Consider the following 9,216-nt stretch of genomic DNA (forward strand, 5'->3'; position numbering starts at 1 on the left):
TAACAATTTCAAGACAAAGATGGCAGAGCATGAAACCAATCAAAGGTTCTTCTGAGTGTAGAACCTGTGCAACTGTACAGGTCACAGGGCCATGAAGTGGACTCTGATGGGGACAGTTCCCAACCACGTGCCATGAGGAAAGATGACAGAGGAAGGGAGAGAAGGAGACTGAGAGAATATTTTTTTGAAGTTTTTATTTAAGTATAACAAACAGAAAAGTGAATGAATCCTGACTATATGGCTTGATGAATTTTCACAAAGGGAGTAAAGTGTAACCAGCACCCAGATTAAGAAGCAGAACGTCACCAGTACCCTAGAAGCCCCCCTCCTGCTTCTCATAGGTCCCACTATCCTGACTTCTAACACCTTAGATTATTTTTGCTTGTTTGGGGGCTTTATGTAAGTGGGAATTAGATGGCATGTTTACTTTTATGTCTGGCCTTTTTCACCCTATTTCATGTTTGTGAGAGGCAGCCATGCTCCTGTGTGCAGCTGTAGCTGTAAATTCTCAGACTGGTGATACCAAATGTCAGAGAGGATGTGGGGCGACCTGATCTCTCATGTACTGCTGGTGGTGGGAGTGGACCATGGTACAGCTACTTTGGAAAACTGAGTAGTAACATCTAGTAAAGCTGACCCAGCACCTCTACTCTTAGATACGTGCATAACAGAAATGCAGGCATGTGCTCCCCCAAAACAACATTTATAAGACTGCTTACATCAGCACTATTTGTAATAGCCAAAAACTCAAAAACTTGAAACTACTCAAATGCCCCAGAACAATAAGGTGAGTAAATAAATAAATGGTGGTATAGTCACAAAATGGATATTATTTCCCCCTGAGAGGCTGTATATTTGTTTGTTTAGAAAGATTATTTACCCTCTTGTGTGGCCTGAGTGTGCAACACAGAAGATAAACTTGCTCGAGTGAAAATGCAGAGGAGTGGGTTGAAGAGAGGGCCCCAGTCTCAGGAGCCATTGGGAGAGTAGTTCTAAGTGACATATTTAAGAGAAGAAGAATTTTCACAAGAGACACTCACACCTGTCTATGTTTGGAGTCTCAATTCCCAGAAATCTGCCCACAACCTGGCAAGAGACTTTGCGTCATGGAAATGGAGCACACGTGCCTTTGGTGACTCCCAGGAACAAACAGCAAGCGTGTGAAGCACCCTCCTTCCCAGGGCCACACCCTCTACCAGGAATCAACCAATGCAAGGTCCACCCCCCATCTGTGTTTGGACTCCAACCCTCCAAGTTTCCTGGGGCGATGTCTCCTTCCTTCTCCTTGGTGAGACATACCTGAAAGACTGTGACCTCACTCTTTCCCAAGCCAGGTAAGGACCAAGGACCAAAGTCCCCCGGCCAGAAGGTAGTCTCAGAATAGTCTTTTGGGGGAACTCCCTGGCAGTCCAGTGGTTAGGACTCAGTACTTTCACTGCCAAGGGCCCCAGGGTTCAATCCCTCGTCAGGGAGCTAAGATCCCATAAGCCGTGTGGCATGGCCAAAAAAAAGTCTTTTGGTTCCTGTGCAAAATAACTGTATTTAGGTCTTGTGCCTAAAGTACTCAATGAATCTCAGTCTGCATTCACACTCGCCTATCTCAATGACTTTTTCTGTCTCCCCAGTGGCTCCCAGAATCTCCCCTCCCTCAGTTGTTTCTGGGTCCCCACTGCAAGTGGGTGACTCAGGCGACTGTGACGATGGCCTGGCTTTGACATTTGCACTGCAGCCCCAGCTCCTTAGCCCCAGTGGGCATACTAAGAAATAGTAGGGACAACAACAGCCATTTGTGAAATGTTTACCACATGTCAGGCCCTTTACATGCATTATTTATTTTTACCCCATAAGAGTGTTTATAAAGTAGATAGTGTTGTTTTACAGATCTGGAAAGTGATGATCAAAATGATAAAATAGCTTTTTGCTGTATCTACTGTGAGAATGAAGGCCATTCTCAGCAATCAGACTGTCGACATTCCAGAAAATGTCAACATTACTCTGAAGGGATGCACAGTTATTGTGAAGGGCCCCAGAGGTACCCTGCAGAGGGACTTCAATCACATCAATGTAGAACTTAGTCTCCTTGGAAAGAAAAAGAGGCTCCAGTTGACAAATGGTGGGGGATTAGAAAGGAACTGGTGACTGTTTGCACTATCTGTAGCCATGTACAGAGCATGATCAAGGGTGTTACACTGGGCTTCCGTTGCAAGATGAGGTCTGTGTACGCTTACTTCCCCATCAACGTTATTATTCAGGAGAATGTTTCTCTTGTTGAAATCCGGAATTTTTTGGGTGAAAAATATATCCGCAGGGTTCGGATGAGGCCAGGCGTTGCTTGTTCAGTATCTCAAGCCCAGAAAGATGCGTTGATTCTTGAAGGAAACAACACTGAACTTGTGTCAGACTTGGCTGCTTTGATTCAGCAAGCCGTAACAGTTAAAAACAAGGATATCAGAAAATTTTGGGATGGTATTTATGTTTCTGAAAAAGAAACAGTTCAGCAGGCTGAAGAATAAGATCTCAGTGATCCAGCTACAGAAACTGCAAGAGGCCAGACTCATTTGTGATATTTTAAAAATGAATAAAAGCTCTTTTGACTTGAGAAACAAACAAACAAAACAAAACAAAATGATAAACTAAGATGCTTAAGGGACAATGCTAAATGGCCGATTAAAAAAACCTGTTAGTCAATCTCCAAAACATGTCATTAACCATGGGACCCCATTGTTCTGCACCTCAGTTTTCACAGCTGTACAATGGGAATGTCAACGAAAAAATTAACCAGTCTAGGGAAGAAATGGAAATTTTTATTTGAGCCAAATTGAGGATTATAACCCGGGAACAGCCACTCAGAAAGCTCTGGGGACTGTTCTGCCCATTAGAGGTCAAAGCACAGTTATATAAGGTTTTGAGACAGAGGGCTGTACATTAAGTGACATATTATTGACAGGTGACACAAAGCGAGTAGTGGGTCATGGGTCATGGTGGCCCCTTACAAGATTAAGAAGGAATGTTAGAGTTTAAGGAGTGGAGAAAGTTGCTCCTTATGGTTGAGCAGGTATTTCTGCTAGTGGGGAGGTTTGGTCGATGCATAATGCTGACATGTAATGCACAGCAGAGAGGAGAGAGGCAGCCAAAGGACAGAGAAAATTATTTATGTTTAAATTTTCCTTGATTTGCCTTAGAATATGAAATTTTATTTCATCAGCAATAAATGATACTGACCATTCAGAATCACTGGGAAATTTTGGGGAGGCGATCCACATGAGCACTTAGCCTGGGGCACAGAGTTGGCACTTGGGTACAGGCAGCGTTAGGTCTAGAGGAGCCCACAGTGGGGTCTCACCTGAGGGACTGGGGTCCACAACTCTCTCATGGAACTTGCTCCAAGCCTAACAGTGTGAGTGAAGCCAGCTGGAATAATTCCCTGCACTCCTCTTTCCTATGTCCTAAGGTAGACATTGCCCCTCCTCCTATCTCCCCCTCCCGTCGCTCTGGCCAGGCTCTCCCACTCCCTGTATCAAAAAAGAAAGCACTTGGTCAATAATGGCTTACACTAGGGTTTCTCACCGTGGCTCTATTGACATTTTGGATAATTATTTGTTGTGTAGACTGTCCTATGCATTGTGGAATGTTTAGCACCATCCCTGGCCTTTACTCACTAGATGCCAGAAGTAACCCCCTTCCCATGGTGAAAACCAAAAATGTCTCCAGACATTGCCAAAGGTCCCCTGGATGTCATCACCTCCAGCTGAGAACTTCTGGCTTACACAATAATAACATGCAATTATCTAATTCAACCAGGAGTCCCTGAAGGTAGGTGTAATTCCAGGTTTGGTGCAGCAGCTCGATGAAGCCAACAGGGACTAGCTTTATGCTGGTGCTCATCACCTCATGATCACAAGGTGGCTGCCACAGAACCCACTGTGCCATCATCACAATTCTATTCAAAGGCAGAGTGGTGGTATCTTTTGTGGCTTCACCTTTAATCTGAAGAGATTTCCCAGACACTTCTCAGCAGATCTCTCTTACGTTTTATTGGCCCAAACCAGTTATATGCCCACCCCTAGCTGCACAGGAGGCTGGGAAAATGACTAGGTGGCCAGAGAGAAGGGGGGTTGGAAATGCGGTGGGCTCTCCATGATACGGCAGTATGGGCAGTCCTCGCACCTGCGGAAATTGTTTTTTTGTCTGCTCTCCTCAATAAACTGTGAGCACCTTTAGGACGGAGCCCTCCTCAGGTTTTCCTCTGCATCCTCAGGACTTAGCCCAGTGCTCAGCACTACAAAGGTGCTCAATCAATTCTTACTGAAAGAATGAATGAATGAATGAATGAGTGGATGAGTGACTCAATCAATCAGTGATAACACTTCCTTCCTTCCTTGCTTCCATCACTAAGAGGCCTATATATCAGTTATTTATTCATATGCAAACTAAACTTGGTTTAACTAGAAATAAGCCTATCATGCAAATGATAATGCAAACATCTCCCTGTTCCTCCAGCAACAAGGTCTGATCCCTCTGGCCATTGGACTTGCTGTTCTCTTACCCAGAACATTCTTCCTGCCACCTCCCCTCATTCGTCTTCACATGGCCAGCTCCCTCTCACTCTGTAGGTCTCTGCTTGGACAGAAACACCTGTGAGAAGCTTTCCCTGAACTCCCCAGTTTGGCTTAGAGGCCTCTACTCTATCCCCCTGGACCTCCCCTTGCATCCCATCCTAGCACTTGTCACCCTGGGTTGTGACTGTCTCTCTAGCAGGACAGTAAACACCCATGGGGACCAGGACAGCACGTCCTTCACTAGTAGGTTCGCCATAAACTTTTGTTGATTGAATCATTTATACCAGGGGCTGGCAAAAGTCTTATGTAAAGGGACAGATGGTAAATAATTTCAGCTTTGTGGGCCATATTACCTCTGTTGCCACTATTCAACTCTGTGGCTGGAGCAAGAAAGTAGCCATAGGTAACATGAAAACAAATAAGCCTAGCTGTGTTCCAATAAAATTTTATTTATGGGCATTGAATTTGAATTTCATATTAGTTTCACGTCATGAAATATTATTTTTAAAATTTTATTTTATTTAGTTATTTATTTTTATGTAGCACATTCTTATTAGTTATCTATTTTATGCATATTAGTGTATACATGTCAATCCCAGTCTCCCAATTTATCACACCACCACCACCACCCCCGCTTTCCCCGCTTGGTATCCACACGTTTTTTCTCTACATCTGCGTCTCTATTTCTGCCTTGCAAACTGGTTCATCTGTACCATTTTTCTAGATTTCACATATATGCATTAATATACGATATTTGTTTTTCTCTTTCTGACTTACTTCACTCTGTATGACAGTCTTTATGTCCATCCACGTCTCTACAAATGACCCAATGAAATACTATTCTTAAAAAAGTTTTTTTCAACCATCTGAAAAATGTAACAACCATTCTCAAAGACTCTCAGGCCATACAAAAACAGGTGACAAAACATAGTTTACTGACCCTGATTCATACTGAGGGTCACATGCTTTGGGTTTTCCAAATCATTCTAGGGATGCAGCAGGATCACTTAGAGCAATAAATATAACAGTATTTCTTAATATCAAGAAGTAAATTCAACTTGAAAGTACACTAAATGACTTAGCCATCCCATACTTAGACTGTATTTAAGAAATCCAAGATGATTTAAGATTAAGGAATGGTTACTATCAAGGCACCATGTCAATAGGTTTAAACAACTGCTTGACAATTTCTATATGCAATCCTAATGGGAATTTTTAAAACTAGGCATGGAAAGGTATTTCTTTTTTTGTGATAAAAATTAATTATTTATCTTAAAAAATATCCAAAATATTATTTAGATAAATGAAAGTAACCACTGGAAAAACTGAAAACAAACATTGAGACCAGTTGCTCCAGGGATTGGAAGTGAGGGTAGTTTTCCTGCGATGCTAGACTTCTTCAACTGGGTTTCATGTATTACTATGATGTGTTGAATGTTAGTGAGGCTGTAGGGATACAGGAATTCCATGCTCTGCTGGGGGTGGGGGAGCATGTGGACTGGTGCAGCCATTCTGGACAACAATGAGGCAGTATTAGTGAAAACTGGTGTCCACATTCCCCAGGGACTAGCAATTCCACTCCTAGCCATTCTCACACAGCTATTTAAGGGCACCTGAATAAGGGTGTCCATGGCAGCACTATTTGTGTTAGCAGGGAGCTGAAAGATCCTGAGAAGGACAGATAAAATGTAGTAGATGTACACCCTGGGGAATTATTTACATATTAGAGGCAACTGATTGGATGAACACATAGCAATGCAGAAGTATCCTAGAGATGTAGTGTTTACTGAAAAAAAGTAAGAAACAGAATGAGACGTACCAAGTAACATTATGTAAATTAAAAATACAAACAGGCACAACAACAATGCCAGGTTTGTAAGGACACGTGCAAAAAGATACACATTCAACAATAAACAGGGTTCTTTAGGAAGAGAAAGACATACATGGGATAAACACATACAGGCGTCCCAAAGAGAGTGCAAAAGGGATTGCCTTCCCAGGATCCAGAGCCATTCCCAAAGATAACCAAATAAAAAAAGACTTAGACAGTTGCCCTGAGGGCTGGCCATAGACCCTAACTGCAAATGCAGTGGAATCCACATTTCTGTCTAGCTACATCTAGTCATAAATGGGGTGCAACTGACATTTCTGTCTGGCCATAGTTTGGGATCCCCAACCTGATGATTGTCAAGCCAAGTTCCAAGGACACAAAATGAGACAAACAGAAGGTAAAAGCTATCCCAGGAGAGAAAGGACCAATAACCAATGGATCTGGGTTTGGAAAGGCAGGGACAATATGAAATTTTATTTTTCTCCCTCGACTGGGTACTATAGACAGAGATTCAGGAGAGCTGACTCTGGTAAGAATTCTCACCCTTCACTTGGCTTCTGCCAGTTTTTCTAGGATCCAATCTGCAGGCTCCAAAGTGAGTGGGGTTTAAAATACAGTGTAGCTCTGGTATTTACTAAAATTTGCCAAGGTTTTCCATTACTTCTAAATTTAGTTTCTCCTTGGCTATTTAAGGGAATAACTGGTAGTGAAACAGGAGGGAAGGCGGCAGGGCACAACCTCTAAAATAATGACATAGCCATAGTACATGACAAAAACTAGTGAGAACAACTAGGTCCAAGATGGTGGAAGATCCGACTTCCAGTAGACCTCGAGCCTATTATATGCTCATTGTACTATATTAGCATGCTAAATGGCACACCCACCAGCACCATGACAGTTCTGAGGCTAACCATAAAAGGCCAGAAGTGGGTGGTGGCCCAACTCCTGGAAATCCCCACCACTTCCCCCAAATAATTGGAATAATCTTCCCACTCATTAGCCTATGAAATTACCAGCCCATAAAAAGTAACCATGCCATATTTTGAGGCTCTCTCTCACCTTCTGAGATGGCCCACACTCTGTCTGTGGAGTGTGTTACTCTCTTCAAAACATCCACTTTTTATGTATCACTTGTCTGAATTCTCTCGCGACGAAGAAAGAACCTCAAATTCACTGGGAACAGTAGCAGTTTACCAGAATATCCCTCAGAGTCCTGTCAGCTATGGGACAGACCAATATGGGGGCCATTCTTTTGAGGGTAGATATGAGGATAACTAACTTGGTGAATTTGTGTTTGCAGTCATGCAGTCTCTTCAGAGTAGAAAGGCAATTCAGACAGAGGATTAGTATCAATAGAATGAGTACCAAGTAAAGGAGGATAGAGGGGAGCCATAGGTGCTACATCAGCCTCATAGTCTTCTGTTATATGTACCTTTTATATCTTTAATTTTTCATTAGCCTTTTGCAATGAATCTTTCAACGAAGTCTTCAAATTTTTGGAATTTTGAAGCTTCTTGAGGATTTCTGCATGCCAATTAAAATAGCTATCCCATTCTGTTTGTTTGATTTGGGAACGCTTGTCTTCAAATGCACCTCTTAAATGAACGATCTTGTCTAATTGGAACATTCCTCATAATGGCCATTGTAATTCTAGGTTGTCTTCAGTAAGATTGGTCCATGCACATGTGGAGAAACCATAATTTTTTAAACATAAAACTGGCTGGGGTCCGTAAAGAGGGGGCCACCCTTAAAGCATTTAAATGACTGGGATCCCATTTTTGGAGTTTTCCCGAGAGTGAAGCAAAACAGTCCTAGAGAGCCAAAGGGATATGCTCAGGGTTGGAACTTGTGTTTTGTTCCACAGTGTGCCTTTCATGGGATACCTCTTTTTTCTGGCAGATGGCCTTTGCCCTATTTGCCCAACCTATGACCAGGTGTCCCTTGTTGCATGGAATTTTCTTGTGAGTGGTAAGAGGAAAACTGGAAAACTTGCTCACCTGTGACCATTTTATCCTTACACAGGAATCTTGTGCTTGGAGGATGGTTGTCTCTCATATACAGGTGGCGAGCACTCTGGCAGCATTTAGGTGCTCAATCTGTGTTCACCAATTTTAGTTTTTGGTTTGCTCTCAGGAAAATCCACTAGTTTAAATCTAAACCAAGTGTATTCTAATTTAGAAACAAAAAGAGCACTCACCAGAAGGACAATCTGTCCTTATCCAAATCCCGAATAAAGTTGGAGAGTTTGACCAAAAGGAGGGAGGTTGAAAGCCAAGAGGAGACTCACCAAGCCAGAAGAAGAAGGTGACTCTAAGGCGCATTGAGCTTAAGGGGCTTAGTGCAGGTACCTCGCTCAGTTCTGAGAGTCACTGTCCCTTCAGGGGTCATCTCCTTTGGAACCCACTTCTGACACCATTGAATGTCAACCTAAATAAGGAGGTAAACCGAGGCAAGCTCAAATTACCAGAAACTTGAGTTTATTTGGGAGTAGCAGAAGAATTGCAATTTGGGAAATGCATGTTGTAGCAAGCTACAGTCAATTGAGGGTTTGGGAAGGACTCTATTTATGGGCAAGGAGTACAAAGAGTGGGGAAGTCCAGCTAGAGTCCAAGCAGTAAGTTCATTGGCTTAAGGATGGGGAGAGATTCTTGGCAAATGTTCTTTGGTAAGGAGATAAGCCTCAGTCTTCTGTAAATCAGACATTTAATGGAAATCAGTCTTGCTGTTCTTAAGTACTGTTCTTCTGAGGGCGCACGTGTGAGATTCTCCATTTCATATTTTCATTCATATTAGATTGAAATCCTTTATAGATATGGATATGGATTA

The 9,216-nt window shown here is 42.6% G+C and overlaps 1 pseudogene; it reads left to right on the forward strand.

Moving 5' to 3' along the window:
- Positions 1–1,921: 1,921 nt before the first annotated feature.
- On the forward strand, positions 1,922–2,621 carry LOC113630856 (60S ribosomal protein L9 pseudogene; annotated as a pseudogene).
- The last annotated feature ends 6,595 nt before the right edge of the window (positions 2,622–9,216 follow it).

Source organism: Aethalodelphis obliquidens, unplaced genomic scaffold, assembly GCF_003676395.1.
Source record: "Aethalodelphis obliquidens isolate GAN/ISIS:26980383/991018 unplaced genomic scaffold, ASM367639v1 scaffold31, whole genome shotgun sequence".
In the NCBI taxonomy this organism is placed as follows: domain Eukaryota; kingdom Metazoa; phylum Chordata; class Mammalia; order Artiodactyla; family Delphinidae; genus Aethalodelphis; species Aethalodelphis obliquidens.